Genomic DNA, 18,596 nt, shown 5'->3' with positions numbered 1-18,596 from the left:
AACTAGGGTTAGGGTTTCAAAGTAGGGTTTTAAACTAGGGTAAGTGTTTCAAAGTAGGGGTTTAAACTAGGGTTAGGGTTTCAAAGTAGGGGTTTAAACTAGGGTTAGGGATTCAAAGTAGTTTTTTAAACTAGGGTTAAGGTTTCAAAGTAGGGGTTTAAACTAGGGTTAGGTTTTCAAACTAGGGTTAGGGTTTCAAAGTAGGGTTTTAAACTAGGGTTAGGGTTTCAAAGTAGGGATCTAAACTAGGGTTAGGGATTCAAAGTAGGGGTTAAAACTAGGGTTAGCGTTTCAAAGTAGGGGTTTTAACTAGGTTTACGGTTGCCAAGTAATGGTTTAAACTAGGGTTAGGGTTTAAAAGTAGGGGTTTAAACTAGGGTTAGGGTTTCAAAGTAGGGTTTTAAACTAGGGTTAGGGTTTCAAAGTAGGGGTTTAAACTAGGGTTAGGGATTCAAAATAGGGGTTTAAACTAGGGTTAGGGTTTCAAAGTAGGGGTTTAACGTAGGGTTAGGGTTTCAAAGTAGGGGTTTAAACTAGGGTTAGGGTTTCAAAGTTGGGATCTAAACTAGGGTTAGGGATTCAAAGTAGGGGTATAAACTAGGATTAGGGTTTCAAAGTAGGGGTTTAAACTAGGGTTAGGGTTGCAAAGTAATGGTTTAAACTAGGGTTAGGGTTTCAAAGTAGGGGTTTAAACTAGGGTTAGGGTTTCAAAGTAGGGTTTTAAACTAGGGTTAGGGTTTCAAAGTAGGGGTTTAAACTAGGGTTAGGGTTCTAAAGTAGGGTTTTAAACTAGGGTTAGGTTTTCAAAGTAGTGGTTTAAACTAGGGTTAAGGTTTCAACGTAGGGGTTTAAACTAGGGTTAGGGTTTAAAAGTAGGGTTTTAAACTAGGGTTAGGGTTTCAAAGTAGGGGTTTAAACTAGGGTTAGGGTTTCAAAGTAGGGGTTTAAAGTAGGGTTAGGGTTTCAAAGTAGGGTTTTAAACTAGGGTTAGGGTTTCAAAGTAGGGGTTTAAACTAGGGTTAGGGTTTCAAAGTGGGGGTTTAAACTAGGGTTAGGGTTTCAAAGTGGGGGTTTAAACTAGGGTTAGGGTTTTAAACTAGGGTTAGGGTTTCAAAGTAGGGTTTTAAACTAGGGTTAGGGTTTCAAAGTAGGGGTTTAAACTAGAGTTAGGGTTTCAAAGTAGGGGTTTAAACTAGGGTTAGGGTTTCAAAGTAGGGGTTTAAACTAGGGTTAGGGTTTCAAAGTGGGGGTTTAAACTAGGGTTAGGGTTTCAAAGTGGGGGTTTAAACTAGGGTTAGGGTTTCAAAGTGGGGGTTTAAACTAGGGTTAGGGTTTCAAAGTGGGGGTTTAAACTAGGGTTAGGGTTTCAAAGTGGGGGTTTAAACTAGGGTTAGGGTTTCAAAGTGGGGGTTTAAACTAGGGTTAGGGTTTCAAAGTAGGGTTTTAAACTAGGGTTAGGGTTTCAAAGTAGGGGTTTAAACTAGGGTTAGGATTTCAAAGTAGGGTTTTAAACTAGGGTTAGGGTTTCAAAGTAGGGGTTTAAACTAGGGTTAGGGATTCAAAATAGGGGTTTAAACTAGGGTTAGGGTTTCAAAGTAGGGGTTTAACGTAGGGTTAGGGTTTCAAAGTAGGGTTTTAAACTAGGGTTAGGGTTTCAAAGTAGGGGTTTAAACTAGGGTTAGGGTTTCAAAGTAGGGTTTTAAACTAGGGTTAGGGTTTCAAAGTAGGGGTTTAAACTAGGGTTAGGGTTTCAAAGTAGGGGTTTAAACTAGGGTTAAGGTTTAAAAGTTGGGATCTAAACTAGGGTTAGATATTCAAAGTAGGGGTTTAAACTAGGGTTAGGGTTTCAAAGTAGGGTTTTAAACTATGGTTAGGGTTTCAAAGTAGGGGTTTAAACTAGGGTTAGGGTTCTAAAGTAGGGTTTTAAACTAGGGTTAGGTTTTCAAAGTAATGGTTTAAACTAGGGTTAGGGTTTCAAAGTAGGGGTTTAAACTAGGGTTAGGGTTTCAAAGTAGGGTTTTAAACTAGGGTTAGGGTTTCAAAGTAGGGGTTTAAACTAGGGTTAGGGTTCTAAAGTAGGGTTTTAAACTAGGGTTAGGTTTTCAAAGTAGTGGTTTAAACTAGGGTTAAGGTTTCAACGTAGGGGTTTAAACTAGGGTTAGGGTTTAAAAGTAGGGTTTTAAACTAGGGTTAGGGTTTCAAAGTAGGGGTTTAAACTAGGGTTAGGGATTTCAAAATAGGGGTTTAAACTAGGGTTAGGGTTCTAAAGTAGGGTTTTAAACTAGGGTTAGGTTTTCAAAGTAGTGGTTTAAACTAGGGTTAAGGTTTCAACGTAGCGGTTTAAACTAGGGTTAGGGTTTAAAAGTAGGGTTTTAAACTAGGGTTAGGGTTTCAAAATAGGGGTTTAAACTAGGGTTAGGGTTCTAAAGTAGGGTTTTAAACTAGGGTTAGGTTTTCAAAGTAGTGGTTTAAACTAGGGTTAAGGTTTCAACGTAGCGGTTTAAACTAGGGTTAAGGTTTCAACGTAGCGGTTTAAACTAGGGTTAGGGTTTAAAAGTAGGGTTTTAAACTAGGGTTAGGGTTTCAAAGTAGGGGTTTAACGTAGGGTTAGGGTTTCAAAGTAGGGTTTTAAACTAGGGTTAGGGTTTCAAAGTAGGGGTTTAAACTAGGGTTAGGGTTTCAAAGTAGGGTTTTAAACTAGAGTTAGGGTTTCAAAGTAGGGGTTTAAACTAGGGTTAGGGTTTCAAAGTAGAGGTTTAAACTAGGGTTAGGGTTTCAAAGTTGGGATCTAAACTAGGGTTAGGGATTCAAAGTAGGGGTTTAAACTAGGGTTAGGGTTTCAAAGTAGGGTTTTAAACTAGGGTTAGGGTTTCAAAGTAGGGGTTTAAACTAGGGTTAGGGTTCTAAAGTAGGGTTTTAAACTAGGGTTAGGTTTTCAAAGTAATGGTTTAAACTAGGGTTAGGGTTTCAAAGTAGGGGTTTAAACTAGGGTTAGGGTTTCAAAGTAGGGTTTTAAACTAGGGTTAGGGTTTCAAAGTAGGGGTTTAAACTAGGGTTAGGGTTCTAAAGTAGGGTTTTAAACTAGGGTTAGGTTTACAAAGTAGTGGTTTAAACTAGGGTTAAGGTTTCAACGTAGGGGTTTAAACTAGGGTTAGGGTTTAAAAGTAGGGTTTTAAACTAGGGTTAGGGTTTCAAAGTAGGGGTTTAAACTAGGGTTAGGGATTTCAAAATAGGGGTTTAAACTAGGGTTAGGGTTCTAAAGTAGGGTTTTAAACTAGGGTTAGGTTTTCAAAGTAGTGGTTTAAACTAGGGTTAAGGTTTCAACGTAGCGGTTTAAACTAGGGTTAGGGTTTAAAAGTAGGGTTTTAAACTAGGGTTAGGGTTTCAAAGTAGGGGTTTAAACTAGGGTTAGGGTTTCAAAGTAGGGGTTTTAACTAGGTTTAGGGTTGCCAAGTAATGGTTTAAACTAGGGTTAGGGTTTAAAAGTAGGGGTTTAAACTAGGGTTAGGGTTTCAAAGTAGGGGTTTAAACTAGGGTTAGGGTTTCAAAGTAGGGGTTTAAACTAGGGTTAGGGATTCAAAATAGGGGTTTAAACTAGGGTTAGGGTTCTAAAGTAGGGTTTTAAACTAGGGTTAGGTTTTCAAAGTAGTGGTTTAAACTAGGGTTAAGGTTTCAACGTAGGGGTTTAAACTAGGGTTAGGGTTTAAAAGTAGGGTTTTAAACTAGGGTTAGGGTTTGAAAGTAGGGGTTTAAACTAGGGTTAGGGTTTCAAAGTAGGGGTTTTAACTAGGTTTAGGGTTGCCAAGTAATGGTTTAAACTAGGGTTACGGTTTAAAAGTAGGGGTTTAAACTAGGATTAGGGTTTCAAAGTAGGGTTTTAAACTAGGGTTAGGGTTTCAAAGTAGGGGTTTAAACTAGGGTTAGGGATTCAAAATAGGGGTTTAAACTAGGGTTAGGGTTTCAAAGTAGGGGTTTAACGTAGGGTTAGGGTTTCAAAGTAGGGGTTTAAACTAGGGTTAGGGTTTCAAAGTTGGGATCTAAACTAGGGTTAGGGTTGCAAAGTAATGGTTTAAACTAGGGTTAGGGTTTCAAAGTAGGGGTTTAAACTAGGGTTAGGGTTTCAAAGTAGGGTTTTAAACTAGGGTTAGGGTTTCAAAGTAGGGGTTTAAACTAGGGTTAGGGTTCTAAAGTAGGGTTTTAAACTAGGGTTAGGTTTTCAAAGTAGTGGTTTAAACTAGGGTTAAGGTTTCAACGTAGGGGTTTAAACTAGGGTTAGGGTTTAAAAGTAGGGTTTTAAACTAGGGTTAGGGTTTCAAAGTAGGGGTTTAAACTAGGGGTAGGGTTTCAAAGTAGGGGTTTAAAGTAGGGTTAGGGTTTCAAAGTAGGGTTTTAAACTAGGGTTAGGGTTTCAAAGTAGGGGTTTAAACTAGGGTTAGGGTTTCAAAGTGGGGGTTTAAACTAGGGTTAGGGTTTCAAAGTGGGGGTTTAAACTAGGGTTAGGGTTTTAAACTAGGGTTAGGGTTTCAAAGTAGGGTTTTAAACTAGGGTTAGGGTTTCAAAGTAGGGGTTTAAACTAGAGTTAGGGTTTCAAAGTAGGGGTTTAAACTAGGGTTAGGGTTTCAAAGTAGGGGTTTAAACTAGGGTTAGGGTTTCAAAGTGGGGGTTTAAACTAGGGTTAGGGTTTCAAAGTGGGGGTTTAAACTAGGGTTAGGGTTTCAAAGTGGGGGTTTAAACTAGGGTTAGGGTTTCAAAGTGGGGGTTTAAACTAGGGTTAGGGTTTCAAAGTGGGGGTTTAAACTAGGGTTAGGGTTTCAAAGTGGGGGTTTAAACTAGGGTTAGGGTTTCAAAGTGGGGGTTTAAACTAGGGTTAGGGTTTCAAAGTGGGGGTTTAAACTAGGGTTAGGGTTTCAAAGTGGGGGTTTAAACAAGGGTTAGGGTTGCAAAGTAATGGTGTAAACTAGGGTTAGGGTTGCAAAGTAATGGTGTAAACTAGGGTTAGGGTTTCAAAGTAGGTGTTTAAATTAGGGTTAGGGTTTCAAACTAAGGTTAGGGTTTCAAAGTAGGGGTTTAAACTAGGGTTAGGGTTTTAAACTAGGGTTAGGGTTTCAAAGTAGGGTTTTAAACTAGGGTTAGGGTTTTAAACTAGGGTTAGGGTTTCAAAGTAGGGTTTTAAACTAGGGTTAGGGTTTCAAAGTAGGGGTTTAAACTAGGGTTAGGGTTTCAAAGTGGGGGTTTAAACTAGGGTTAGGGTTTCAAAGTGGGGGTTTAAACTAGGGTTAGGGTTTCAAAGTGGGGGTTTAAACTAGGGTTAGGGTTTCAAAGTGGGGGTTTAAACTAGGGTTAGGGTTTCAAAGTGGGGGTTTAAACTAGGGTTAGGGTTTCAAAGTGGGGGTTTAAACTAGGGTTAGGGTTTCAAAGTGGGGGTTTAAACTAGGGTTAGGGTTTCAAAGTGGGGGTTTAAACTAGGGTTAGGGTTTCAAAGTAGGGGTTTAAACTAGGGTTAGGGTTTAAAAGTAGAGGTTTAAACTAGGGTTAGGGTTCCAAAAAGGGTTTCAAACTAGGGTTAGGGTTTCAAAGTGGGGGTTTAAACTAAGGTTAGGGTTTCAAAGTAGGGTTTCAAACTAGGGTTAGGGTTTCAAAGTAGGGTTTCAAACTAGGGTAAGGGTTTCAAAGTAAGTGTGTAAACGAGGGTTAGGGTTTCAAACTAGGGTTAGGGTTTCAAAGTAGGGTTTTAAACTAGGGTAAGTGTTTCAAAGTAGGGGTTTAAACTAGGGTTAGGGTTTCAAAGTAGGGTTTTAAACTAGGGTTAGGGTTTCAAAGTAGGGTTTTAAACTAGGGTAAGTGTTTCAAAGTAGGGGTTTAAACTAGGGTTAGGGTTACAAAGTAGGGGTTTAAACTAGGGTTAGGGATTCAAAGTAGGGTTTTAAACTAGGGTTAAGGTTTCAAAGTAGGGGTTTAAACTAGGGTTAGGTTTTCAAACTAGGGTTAGGGTTTCAAAGTAGGGTTTTAAACTAGGGTTAGGGTTTCAAAGTAGGGATCTAAACTAGGGTTAGGGTTTCAAAGTAGGGGTTAAAACTAGGGTTAGGGTTTCAAAGTCGGGGTTTTAACTAGGTTTAGGGTTGCCAAGTAATGGTTTAAACTAGGGTTAGGGTTTAAAAGTAGGGGTTTAAACTAGGGTTAGGGTTTCAAAGTAGGGTTTTAAACTAGGGTTAGGGTTTCAAAGTAGGGGTTTAAACTAGGGTTAGGGATTCAAAATAGGGGTTTAAACTAGGGTTAGGGTTTCAAAGTAGGGGTTTAACGTAGGGTTAGGGTTTCAAAGTAGGGTTTTAAACTAGGGTTAGGGTTTCAAAGTAGGGGTTTAAACTAGGGTTAGGGTTTCAAAGTAGGGTTTTAAACTAGGGTTAGGGTTTCAAAGTAGGGGTTTAAACTAGGGTTAGGGTTTCAAAGTAGGGGTTTAAACTAGGGTTAGGGTTTCAAAGTTGGGATCTAAACTAGGGTTAGGGATTCAAAGTAGGGGTTTAAACTAGGGTTAGGGTTTCAAAGTAGGGTTTTAAACTATGGTTAGGGTTTCAAAGTAGGGGTTTAAACTAGGGTTAGGGTTCTAAAGTAGGGGTTTAAACTAGGGTTAGGTTTTCAAAGTAATGGTTTAAACTAGGGTTAGGGTTTCAAAGTAGGGGTTTAAACTAGGGTTAGGGTTTCAAAGTAGGGTTTTAAACTAGGGTTAGGGTTTCAAAGTAGGGGTTTAAACTAGGGTTAGGGTTCTAAAGTAGGGTTTTAAACTAGGGTTAGGTTTTCAAAGTAGTGGTTTAAACTAGGGTTAGGGTTTCAAAGTAGGGTTTTAAACTAGGGTTAGGGTTTCAAAGTAGGGATCTAAACTAGGGTTAGGGATTCAAAGTAGGGGTTAAAACTAGGGTTAGGGTTTCAAAGTAGGGGTTTTAACTAGGTTTAGGGTTGCCAAGTAATGGTTTAAACTAGGGTTAGGGTTTAAAAGTAGGGGTTTAAACTAGGGTTAGGGTTTCAAAGTAGGGTTTTAAACTAGGGTTAGGGTTTCAAAGTAGGGGTTTAAACTAGGGTTAGGGATTCAAAATAGGGGTTTAAACTAGGGTTAGGGTTTCAAAGTAGGGGTTTAACGTAGGGTTAGGGTTTCAAAGTAGGGTTTTAAACTAGGGTTAGGGTTTCAAAGTAGGGGTTTAAACTAGGGTTAGGGTTTCAAAGTAGGGGTTTAAACTAGGGTTAGGGTTCTAAAGTAGGGTTTTAAACTAGGGTTAGGTTTTCAAAGTAATGGTTTAAACTAGGGTTAGGGTTTCAAAGTAGGGGTTTAAACTAGGGTTAGGGTTTCAAAGTAGGGTTTTAAACTAGGGTTAGGGTTTCAAAGTAGGGGTTTAAACTAGGGTTAGGGTTCTAAAGTAGGGTTTTAAACTAGGGTTAGGTTTTCAAAGTAGTGGTTTAAACTAGGGTTAAGGTTTCAACGTAGGGGTTTAAACTAGGGTTAGGGTTTAAAAGTAGGGTTTTAAACTAGGTTTAGGGTTTCAAAGTAGGGGTTTAAACTAGGGTTAGGGATTTCAAAATAGGGGTTTAAACTAGGGTTAGGGTTCTAAAGTAGGGTTTTAAACTAGGGTTAGGTTTTCAAAGTAGTGGTTTAAACTAGGGTTAAGGTTTCAACGTAGCGGTTTAAACTAGGGTTAGGGTTTAAAAGTAGGGTTTTAAACTAGGGTTAGGGTTTCAAAATAGGGGTTTAAACTAGGGTTAGGGTTCTAAAGTAGGGTTTTAAACTAGGGTTAGGTTTTCAAAGTAGTGGTTTAAACTAGGGTTAAGGTTTCAACGTAGCGGTTTAAACTAGGGTTAAGGTTTCAACGTAGCGGTTTAAACTAGGGTTAGGGTTTAAAAGTAGGGTTTTAAACTAGGGTTAGGGTTTCAAAGTAGGGGTTTAACGTAGGGTTAGGGTTTCAAAGTAGGGTTTTAAACTAGGGTTAGGGTTTCAAAGTAGGGGTTTAAACTAGGGTTAGGGTTTCAAAGTAGGGGTTTAAACTAGGATTAGGGTTTTAAAGTAGGGGTTTAAACTAGGGTTAGGGTTTCAAAGTAGGGTTTTAACCTAGGGTTAGGGTTCTTAAGTAGGGGTTTAAACTCGAGTTAGGGTTTCAAAGTAGGGGTTTAAACTCGAGTTAGGGTTTCAAAGTAGGGTTTTAAACTATGGTTAAGGTTTCAAAGTAGGGGTTTAAACTAGGGTTAGGGTTTCAAAGTAGGGGTTTAAACTAGGGTTAGGGTTTCAAAGTAGGGGTTTAAAATAGGGTTAGGTTTTCAAACTAGGGTTAGGGTTTCAAGGTAGGGTTTTAAACTAGGGTTAGGGTTTCAAAGTAGGGGTTTAAACTAGGGTTAGGGTTTCAAAGTAGGGGTTTAAACTAGGGTAAGGGTTTCAAAGTAAGTGTGTAAACGAGGGTTAGGGTTTCAAACTAGGGTTAGGGTTTCAAAGTAGGGTTTTAAACTAGGGTAAGTGTTTCAAAGTAGGGGTTAAAACTAGGGTTAGGGTTTCAAAGTAGGGTTTTAAACTAGGGTTAGGGTTTCAAAGTAGGGTTTTAAACTAGGGTAAGTGTTTCAAAGTAGGGGTTTAAACTAGGGTTAGGGTTTCAAAGTAGGGGTTTAAACTAGGGTTAGGGATTCAAAGTAGTTTTTTAAACTAGGGTTAAGGTTTCAAAGTAGGGGTTTAAACTAGGGTTAGGTTTTCAAACTAGGGTTAGGGTTTCAAAGTAGGGTTTTAAACTAGGGTTAGGGTTTCAAAGTAGGGATCTAAACTAGGGTTAGGGATTCAAAGTAGGGGTTAAAACTAGGGTTAGCGTTTCAAAGTAGGGGTTTACGGTTGCCAAGTAATGGTTTAAACTAGGGTTAGGGTTTAAAAGTAGGGGTTTAAACTAGGGTTAGGGTTTCAAAGTAGGGTTTTAAACTAGGGTTAGGGTTTCAAAGTAGGGGTTTAAACTAGGGTTAGGGATTCAAAATAGGGGTTTAAACTAGGGTTAGGGTTTCAAAGTAGGGGTTTAACGTAGGGTTAGGGTTTCAAAGTAGGGGTTTAAACTAGGGTTAGGGTTTCAAAGTTGGGATCTAAACTAGGGTTAGGGATTCAAAGTAGGGGTATAAACTAGGATTAGGGTTTCAAAGTAGGGGTTTAAACTAGGGTTAGGGTTGCAAAGTAATGGTTTAAACTAGGGTTAGGGTTTCAAAGTAGGGGTTTAAACTAGGGTTAAGGTTTCAAAGTAGGGGTTTAAACTAGGGTTAGGTTTTCAAACTAGGGTTAGGGTTTCAAAGTAGGGTTTTAAACTAGGGTTAGGGTTTCAAAGTAGGGATCTAAACTAGGGTTAGGGATTCAAAGTAGGGGTTAAAACTAGGGTTAGGGTTTCAAAGTAGGGGTTTTAACTAGGTTTAGGGTTGCCAAGTAATGGTTTAAACTAGGGTTTGGGTTTAAAAGTAGGGGTTTAAAGTAGGGTTAGGGTTTCAAAGTAGGGTTTTAAACTAGGGTTAGGGTTTCAAAGTAGGGGTTTAAACTAGGGTTAGGGATTCAAAATAGGGGTTTAAACTAGGGTTAGGGTTTCAAAGTAGGGGTTTAACGTAGGGTTAGGGTTTCAAAGTAGGGTTTTAAACTAGGGTTAGGGTTTCAAAGTAGGGGTTTAAACTAGGGTTAGGGTTTCAAAGTAGGGTTTTAAACTAGGGTTAGGGTTTCAAAGTAGGGGTTTAAACTAGGGTTAGGGTTTCAAAGTAGGGGTTTAAACTAGGGTTAGGGTTTCAAAGTTGGGATCTAAACTAGGGTTAGGGATTCAAAGTAGGGGTTTAAACTAGGGTTAGGGTTTCAAAGTAGGGTTTTAAACTATGGTTAGGGTTTCAAAGTAGGGGTTTAAACTAGGGTTAGGGTTCTAAAGTAGGGTTTTAAACTAGGGTTAGGTTTTCAAAGTAATGGTTTAAACTAGGGTTAGGGTTTCAAAGTAGGGGTTTAAACTAGGGTTAGGGTTTCAAAGTAGGGTTTTAAACTAGGGTTAGGGTTTCAAAGTAGGGGTTTAAACTAGGGTTAGGGTTCTAAAGTAGGGTTTCTAGGGTTAGGTTTTCAAAGTAGTGGTTTAAACTAGGGTTAAGGTTTCAACGTAGGGGTTTAAACTAGGGTTAGGGTTTAAAAGTAGGGTTTTAAACTAGGGTTAGGGTTTCAAAGTAGGGGTTTAAACTAGGGTTAGGGATTTCAAAATAGGGGTTTAAACTAGGGTTAGGGTTCTAAAGTAGGGTTTTAAACTAGGGTTAGGTTTTCAAAGTAGTGGTTTAAACTAGGGTTAAGGTTTCAACGTAGCGGTTTAAACTAGGGTTAGGGTTTAAAAGTAGGGTTTTAAACTAGGGTTAGGGTTTCAAAATAGGGGTTTAAACTAGGGTTAGGGTTCTAAAGTAGGGTTTTAAACTAGGGTTAGGTTTTCAAAGTAGTGGTTTAAACTACGGTTAAGGTTTCAACGTAGCGGTTTAAACTAGGGTTAAGGTTTCAACGTAGCGGTTTAAACTAGGGTTAGGGTTTAAAAGTAGGGTTTTAAACTAGGGTTAGGGTTTCAAAGTAGGGGTTTAACGTAGGGTTAGGGTTTCAAAGTAGGGTTTTAAACTAGGGTTAGGGTTTCAAAGTAGGGGTTTAAACTAGGGTTAGGGTTTCAAAGTAGGGGTTTAAACTAGGATTAGGGTTTTAAAGTAGGGGTTTAAACTAGGGTTAGGGTTTCAAAGTAGGGTTTTAACCTAGGGTTAGGGTTCTTAAGTAGGGGTTTAAACTCGAGTTAGGGTTTCAAAGTAGGGGTTTAAACTCGAGTTAGGGTTTCAAAGTAGGGTTTTAAACTATGGTTAAGGTTTCAAAGTAGGGGTTTAAACTAGGGTTAGGGTTTCAAAGTAGGGGTTTAAACTAGGGTTAGGGTTTCAAAGTAGGGGTTTAAAATAGGGTTAGGTTTTCAAACTAGGGTTAGGGTTTCAAGGTAGGGTTTTAAACTAGGGTTAGGGTTTCAAAGTAGGGGTTTAAACTAGGGTTAGGGTTTCAAAGTAGGGGTTTAAACTAGGGTAAGGGTTTCAAAGTAAGTGTGTAAACGAGGGTTAGGGTTTCAAACTAGGGTTAGGGTTTCAAAGTAGGGTTTTAAACTAGGGTAAGTGTTTCAAAGTAGGGGTTTAAACTAGGGTTAGGGTTTCAAAGTAGGGTTTTAAACTAGGGTTAGGGTTTCAAAGTAGGGTTTTAAACTAGGGTAAGTGTTTCAAAGTAGGGGTTTAAACTAGGGTTAGGGTTTCAAAGTAGGGGTTTAAACTAGGGTTAGGGATTCAAAGTAGTTTTTTAAACTAGGGTTAAGGTTTCAAAGTAGGGGTTTAAACTAGGGTTAGGTTTTCAAACTAGGGTTAGGGTTTCAAAGTAGGGTTTTAAACTAGGGTTAGGGTTTCAAAGTAGGGATCTAAACTAGGGTTAGGGATTCAAAGTAGGGGTTAAAACTAGGGTTAGCGTTTCAAAGTAGGGGTTTTAACTAGGTTTACGGTTGCCAAGTAATGGTTTAAACTAGGGTTAGGGTTTAAAAGTAGGGGTTTAAACTAGGGTTAGGGTTTCAAAGTAGGGTTTTAAACTAGGGTTAGGGTTTCAAAGTAGGGGTTTAAACTAGGGTTAGGGATTCAAAATAGGGGTTTAAACTAGGGTTAGGGTTTCAAAGTAGGGGTTTAACGTAGGGTTAGGGTTTCAAAGTAGGGGTTTAAACTAGGGTTAGGGTTTCAAAGTTGGGATCTAAACTAGGGTTAGGGATTCAAAGTAGGGGTATAAACTAGGATTAGGGTTTCAAAGTAGGGGTTTAAACTAGGGTTAGGGTTGCAAAGTAATGGTTTAAACTAGGGTTAGGGTTTCAAAGTAGGGGTTTAAACTAGGGTTAGGGTTTCAAAGTAGGGTTTTAAACTAGGGTTAGGGTTTCAAAGTAGGGGTTTAAACTAGGGTTAGGGTTCTAAAGTAGGGTTTTAAACTAGGGTTAGGTTTTCAAAGTAGTGGTTTAAACTAGGGTTAAGGTTTCAACGTAGGGGTTTAAACTAGGGTTAGGGTTTAAAAGTAGGGTTTTAAACTAGGGTTAGGGTTTCAAAGTAGGGGTTTAAACTAGGGTTAGGGTTTCAAAGTAGGGGTTTAAAGTAGGGTTAGGGTTTCAAAGTAGGGTTTTAAACTAGGGTTAGGGTTTCAAAGTAGGGGTTTAAACTAGGGTTAGGGTTTCAAAGTGGGGGTTTAAACTAGGGTTAGGGTTTCAAAGTGGGGGTTTAAACTAGGGTTAGGGTTTTAAACTAGGGTTAGGGTTTCAAAGTAGGGTTTTAAACTAGGGTTAGGGTTTCAAAGTAGGGGTTTAAACTAGAGTTAGGGTTTCAAAGTAGGGGTTTAAACTAGGGTTAGGGTTTCAAAGTAGGGGTTTAAACTAGGGTTAGGGTTTCAAAGTGGGGGTTTAAACTAGGGTTAGGGTTTCAAAGTGGGGGTTTAAACTAGGGTTAGGGTTTCAAAGTGGGGGTTTAAACTAGGGTTAGGGTTTCAAAGTGGGGGTTTAAACTAGGGTTAGGGTTTCAAAGTGGGGGTTTAAACTAGGGTTAGGGTTTCAAAGTGGGGGTTTAAACTAGGGTTAGGGTTTCAAAGTGGGGGTTTAAACTAGGGTTAGGGTTTCAAAGTGGGGGTTTAAACTAGGGTTAGGGTTTCAAAGTAGGGGTTTAAACAAGGGTTAGGGTTGCAAAGTAATGGTGTAAACTAGGGTTAGGGTTGCAAAGTAATGGTGTAAACTAGGGTTAGGGTTTCAAAGTAGGTGTTTAAATTAGGGTTAGGGTTTCAAACTAAGGTTAGGGTTTCAAAGTAGGGGTTTAAACTAGGGTTAGGGTTTTAAACTAGGGTTAGGGTTTCAAAGTAGGGTTTTAAACTAGGGTTAGGGTTTCAAAGTAGGGGTTTAAACTAGGGTTAGGGTTTCAAAGTGGGGGTTTAAACTAGGGTTAGGGTTTCAAAGTGGGGGTTTAAACTAGGGTTAGGGTTTCAAAGTGGGGGTTTAAACTAGGGTTAGGGTTTCAAAGTGGGGGTTTAAACTAGGGTTAGGGTTTCAAAGTGGGGGTTTAAACTAGGGTTAGGGTTTCAAAGTGGGGGTTTAAACTAGGGTTAGGGTTTCAAAGTGGGGGTTTAAACTAGGGTTAGGGTTTCAAAGTAGGGGTTTAAACTAGGGTTAGGGTTTAAAAGTAGAGGTTTAAACTAGGGTTAGGGTTCCAAAAAGGGTTTCAAACTAGGGTTAGGGTTTCAAAGTGGGGGTTTAAACTAAGGTTAGGGTTTCAAAGTAGGGTTTCAAACTAGGGTTAGGGTTTCAAAGTAGGGTTTCAAACTAGGGTAAGGGTTTCAAAGTAAGTGTGTAAACGAGGGTTAGGGTTTCAAACTAGGGTTAGGGTTTCAAAGTAGGGTTTTAAACTAGGGTAAGTGTTTCAAAGTAGGGGTTTAAACTAGGGTTAGGGTTTCAAAGTAGGGTTTTAAACTAGGGTTAGGGTTTCAAAGTAGGGTTTTAAACTAGGGTAAGTGTTTCAAAGTAGGGGTTTAAACTAGGGTTAGGGTTTCAAAGTAGGGGTTTAAACTAGGGTTAGGGATTCAAAGTAGGGTTTTAAACTAGGGTTAAGGTTTCAAAGTAGGGGTTTAAACTAGGGTTAGGTTTTCAAACTAGGGTTAGGGTTTCAAAGTAGGGTTTTAAACTAGGGTTAGGGTTTCAAAGTAGGGATCTAAACTAGGGTTAGGGATTCAAAGTAGGGGTTAAAACTAGGGTTAGCGTTTCAAAGTAGGGGTTTTAACTAGGTTTACGGTTGCCAAGTAATGGTTTAAACTAGGGTTAGGGTTTAAAAGTAGGGGTTTAAACTAGGGTTAGGGTTTCAAAGTAGGGTTTTAAACTAGGGTTAGGGTTTCAAAGTAGGGGTTTAAACTAGGGTTAGGGATTCAAAATAGGGGTTTAAACTAGGGTTAGGGTTTCAAAGTAGGGGTTTAACGTAGGGTTAGGGTTTCAAAGTAGGGGTTTAAACTAGGGTTAGGGTTTCAAAGTTGGGATCTAAACTAGGGTTAGGGATTCAAAGTAGGGGTATAAACTAGGATTAGGGTTTCAAAGTAGGGGTTTAAACTAGGGTTAGGGTTGCAAAGTAATGGTTTAAACTAGGGTTAGGGTTTCAAAGTAGGGGTTTAAACTAGGGTTAAGGTTTCAAAGTAGGGGTTTAAACTAGGGTTAGGTTTTCAAACTAGGGTTAGGGTTTCAAAGTAGGGTTTTAAACTAGGGTTAGGGTTTCAAAGTAGGGATCTAAACTAGGGTTAGGGATTCAAAGTAGGGGTTAAAACTAGGGTTAGGGTTTCAAAGTAGGGGTTTTAACTAGGTTTAGGGTTGCCAAGTAATGGTTTAAACTAGGGTTAGGGTTTAAAAGTAGGGGTTTAAACTAGGGTTAGGGTTTCAAAGTAGGGTTTTAAACTAGGGTTAGGGTTTCAAAGTAGGGGTTTAAACTAGGGTTAGGGATTCAAAATAGGGGTTTAAACTAGGGTTAGGGTTTCAAAGTAGGGGTTTAACGTAGGGTTAGGGTTTCAAAGTAGGGTTTTAAACTAGGGTTAGGGTTTCAAAGTAGGGGTTTAAACTAGGGTTAGGGTTTCAAAGTAGGGTTTTAAACTAGGGTTAGGGTTTCAAAGTAGGGGTTTAAACTAGGGTTAGGGTTTCAAAGTAGGGGTTTAAACTAGGGTTAGGGATTCAAAGTAGGGGTTTAAACTAGGGTTAGGGTTTCAAAGTAGGGTTTTAAACTATGGTTAGGGTTTCAAAGTAGGGGTTTAAACTAGGGTTAGGGTTCTAAAGTAGGGTTTTAAACTAGGGTTAGGTTTTCAAAGTAATGGTTTAAACTAGGGTTAGGGTTTCAAAGTAGGGGTTTAAACTAGGGTTAGGGTTTCAAAGTAGGGGTTTAAACTAGGGTTAGGGATTTCAAAATAGGGGTTTAAACTAGGGTTAGGGTTCTAAAGTAGGGTTTTAAACTAGGGTTAGGTTTTCAAAGTAGTGGTTTAAACTAGGGTTAAGGTTTCAACGTAGCGGTTTAAACTAGGGTTAGGGTTTAAAAGTAGGGTTTTAAACTAGGGTTAGGGTTTCAAAATAGGGGTTTAAACTAGGGTTAGGGTTCTAAAGTAGGGTTTTAAACTAGGGTTAGGTTTTCAAAGTAGTGGTTTAAACTAGGGTTAAGGTTTCAACGTAGCGGTTTAAACTAGGGTTAAGGTTTCAACGTAGCGGTTTAAACTAGGGTTAGGGTTTAAAAGTAGGGTTTTAAACTAGGGTTAGGGTTTCAAAGTAGGGGTTTAACGTAGGGTTAGGGTTTCAAAGTAGGGTTTTAAACTAGGGTTAGGGTTTCAAAGTAGGGGTTTAAACTAGGGTTAGGGTTTCAAAGTAGGGGTTTAAACTAGGATTAGGGTTTTAAAGTAGGGGTTTAAACTAGGGTTAGGGTTTCAAAGTAGGGTTTTAACCTAGGGTTAGGGTTCTTAAGTAGGGGTTTAAACTCGAGTTAGGGTTTCAAAGTAGGGGTTTAAACTCGAGTTAGGGTTTCAAAGTAGGGTTTTAAACTATGGTTAAGGTTTCAAAGTAGGGGTTTAAACTAGGGTTAGGGTTTCAAAGTAGGGTTTTAAACTAGGGTTAGGGTTTCAAAGTAGGGGTTTAAACTAGGGTTAGGGTTTCAAAGTAGGGGTTTAAACTAGGGTAAGGGTTTCAAAGTAAGTGTGTAAACGAGGGTTAGGGTTTCAAACTAGGGTTAGGGTTTCAAAGTAGGGTTTTAAACTAGGGTAAGTGTTTCAAAGTAGGGGTTTAAACTAGGGTTAGGGTTTCAAAGTAGGGTTTTAAACTAGGGTTAGGGTTTCAAAGTAGGGTTTTAAACTAGGGTAAGTGTTTCAAAGTAGGGGTTTAAACTAGGGTTAGGGTTTCAAAGTAGGGGTTTAAACTAGGGTTAGGGATTCAAAGTAGTTTTTTAAACTAGGGTTAAGGTTTCAAAGTAGGGGTTTAAACTAGGGTTAGGTTTTCAAACTAGGGTTAGGGTTTCAAAGTAGGGTTTTAAACTAGGGTTAGGGTTTCAAAGTAGGGATCTAAACTAGGGTTAGGGATTCAAAGTAGGGGTTAAAACTAGGGTTAGCGTTTCAAAGTAGGGGTTTTAACTAGGTTTACGGTTGCCAAGTAATGGTTTAAACTAGGGTTAGGGTTTAAAAGTAGGGGTTTAAACTAGGGTTAGGGTTTCAAAGTAGGGTTTTAAACTAGGGTTAGGGTTTCAAAGTAGGGGTTTAAACTAGGGTTAGGGATTCAAAATAGGGGTTTAAACTAGGGTTAGGGTTTCAAAGTAGGGGTTTAACGTAGGGTTAGGGTTTCAAAGTAGGGGTTTAAACTAGGGTTAGGGTTTCAAAGTTGGGATCTAAACTAGGGTTAGGGATTCAAAGTAGGGGTATAAACTAGGATTAGGGTTTCAAAGTAGGGGTTTAAACTAGGGTTAGGGTTGCAAAGTAATGGTTTAAACTAGGGTTAGGGTTTCAAAGTAGGGGTTTAAACTAGGGTTAGGGTTTCAAAGTAGGGTTTTAAACTAGGGTTAGGGTTTCAAAGTAGGGGTTTAAACTAGGGTTAGGGTTCTAAAGTAGGGTTTTAAACTAGGGTTAGGTTTTCAAAGTAGTGGTTTAAACTAGGGTTAAGGTTTCAACGTAGGGGTTTAAACTAGGGTTAGGGTTTAAAAGTAGGGTTTTAAACTAGGGTTAGGGTTTCAAAGTAGGGGTTTAAACTAGGGTTAGGGTTTCAAAGTAGGGGTTTAAAGTAGGGTTAGGGTTTCAAAGTAGGGTTTTAAACTAGGGTTAGGGTTTCAAAGTAGGGGTTTAAACTAGGGTTAGGGTTTCAAAGTGGGGGTTTAAACTAGGGTTAGGGTTTCAAAGTGGGGGTTTAAACTAGGGTTAGGGTTTTAAACTAGGGTTAGGGTTTCAAAGTAGGGTTTTAAACTAGGGTTAGGGTTTCAAAGTAGGGGTTTAAACTAGAGTTAGGGTTTCAAAGTAGGGGTTTAAACTAGGGTTAGGGTTTCAAAGTAAGGGTTTAAACTAGGGTTAGGGTTTCAAAGTGGGGGTTTAAACTAGGGTTAGGGTTTCAAAGTGGGGGTTTAAACTAGGGTTAGGGTTTCAAAGTGGGGGTTTAAACTAGGGTTAGGGTTTCAAAGTGGGGGTTTAAACTAGGGTTAGGGTTTCAAAGTGGGGGTTTAAACTAGGGTTAGGGTTTCAAAGTGGGGGTTTAAACTAGGGTTAGGGTTTCAAAGTGGGGGTTTAAACTAGGGTTAGGGTTTCAAAGTGGGGGTTTAAACTAGGGTTAGGGTTTCAAAGTAGGGGTTTAAACAAGGGTTAGGGTTGCAAAGTAATGGTGTAAACTAGGGTTAGGGTTGCAAAGTAATGGTGTAAACTAGGGTTAGGGTTTCAAAGTAGGTGTTTAAATTAGGGTTAGGGTTTCAAACTAAGGTTAGGGTTTCAAAGTAGGGGTTTAAACTAGGGTTAGGGTTTTAAACTAGGGTTAGGGTTTCAAAGTAGGGTTTTAAACTAGGGTTAGGGTTTCAAAGTAGGGGTTTAAACTAGGGTTAGGGTTTCAAAGTGGGGGTTTAAACTAGGGTTAGGGTTTCAAAGTGGGGGTTTAAACTAGGGTTAGGGTTTCAAAGTGGGGGTTTAAACTAGGGTTAGGGTTTCAAAGTGGGGGTTTAAACTAGGGTTAGGGTTTCAAAGTGGGGGTTTAAACTAGGGTTAGGGTTTCAAAGTGGGGGTTTAAACTAGGGTTAGGGTTTCAAAGTGGGGGTTTAAACTAGGGTTAGGGTTTCAAAGTAGGGGTTTAAACTAGGGTTAGGGTTTAAAAGTAGAGGTTTAAACTAGGGTTAGGGTTCCAAAAAGGGTTTCAAACTAGGGTTAGGGTTTCAAAGTGGGGGTTTAAACTAGGGTTAGGGTTTCAAAGTAGGGTTTCAAACTAGGGTTAGGGTTTCAAAGTAGGGTTTCAAACTAGGGTAAGGGTTTCAAAGTAAGTGTGTAAACGAGGGTTAGGGTTTCAAACTAGGGTTAGGGTTTCAAAGTAGGGTTTTAAACTAGGGTAAGTGTTTCAAAGTAGGGGTTTAAACTAGGGTTAGGGTTTCAAAGTAGGGTTTTAAACTAGGGTTAGGGTTTCAAAGTAGGGTTTTAAACTAGGGTAAGTGTTTCAAAGTAGGGGTTTAAACTAGGGTTAGGGATTCAAAGTAGGGTTTTAAACTAGGGTTAAGGTTTCAAAGTAGGGGTTTAAACTAGGGTTAGGTTTTCAAACTAGGGTTAGGGTTTCAAAGTAGGGTTTTAAACTAGGGTTAGGGTTTCAAAGTAGGGATCTAAACTAGGGTTAGGGATTCAAAGTAGGGGTTAAAACTAGGGTTAGGGTTTCAAAGTAGGGGTTTTAACTAGGTTTAGGGTTGCCAAGTAATGGTTTAAACTAGGGTTAGGGTTTAAAAGTAGGGGTTTAAACTAGGGTTAGGGTTTCAAAGTAGGGTTTTAAACTAGGGTTAGGGTTTCAAAGTAGGGGTTTAAACTAGGGTTAGGGATTCAAAATAGGGGT

Source organism: Leptonotus elevatus, chromosome 22 (assembly GCF_054856555.1).
Source record: "Leptonotus elevatus isolate MCC_2025b chromosome 22, RoL_Lele_1.0, whole genome shotgun sequence".
In the NCBI taxonomy this organism is placed as follows: Eukaryota; Metazoa; Chordata; class Actinopteri; order Syngnathiformes; family Syngnathidae; genus Leptonotus; species Leptonotus elevatus.
Note: the sequence above shows the minus strand (reverse complement) of the source record.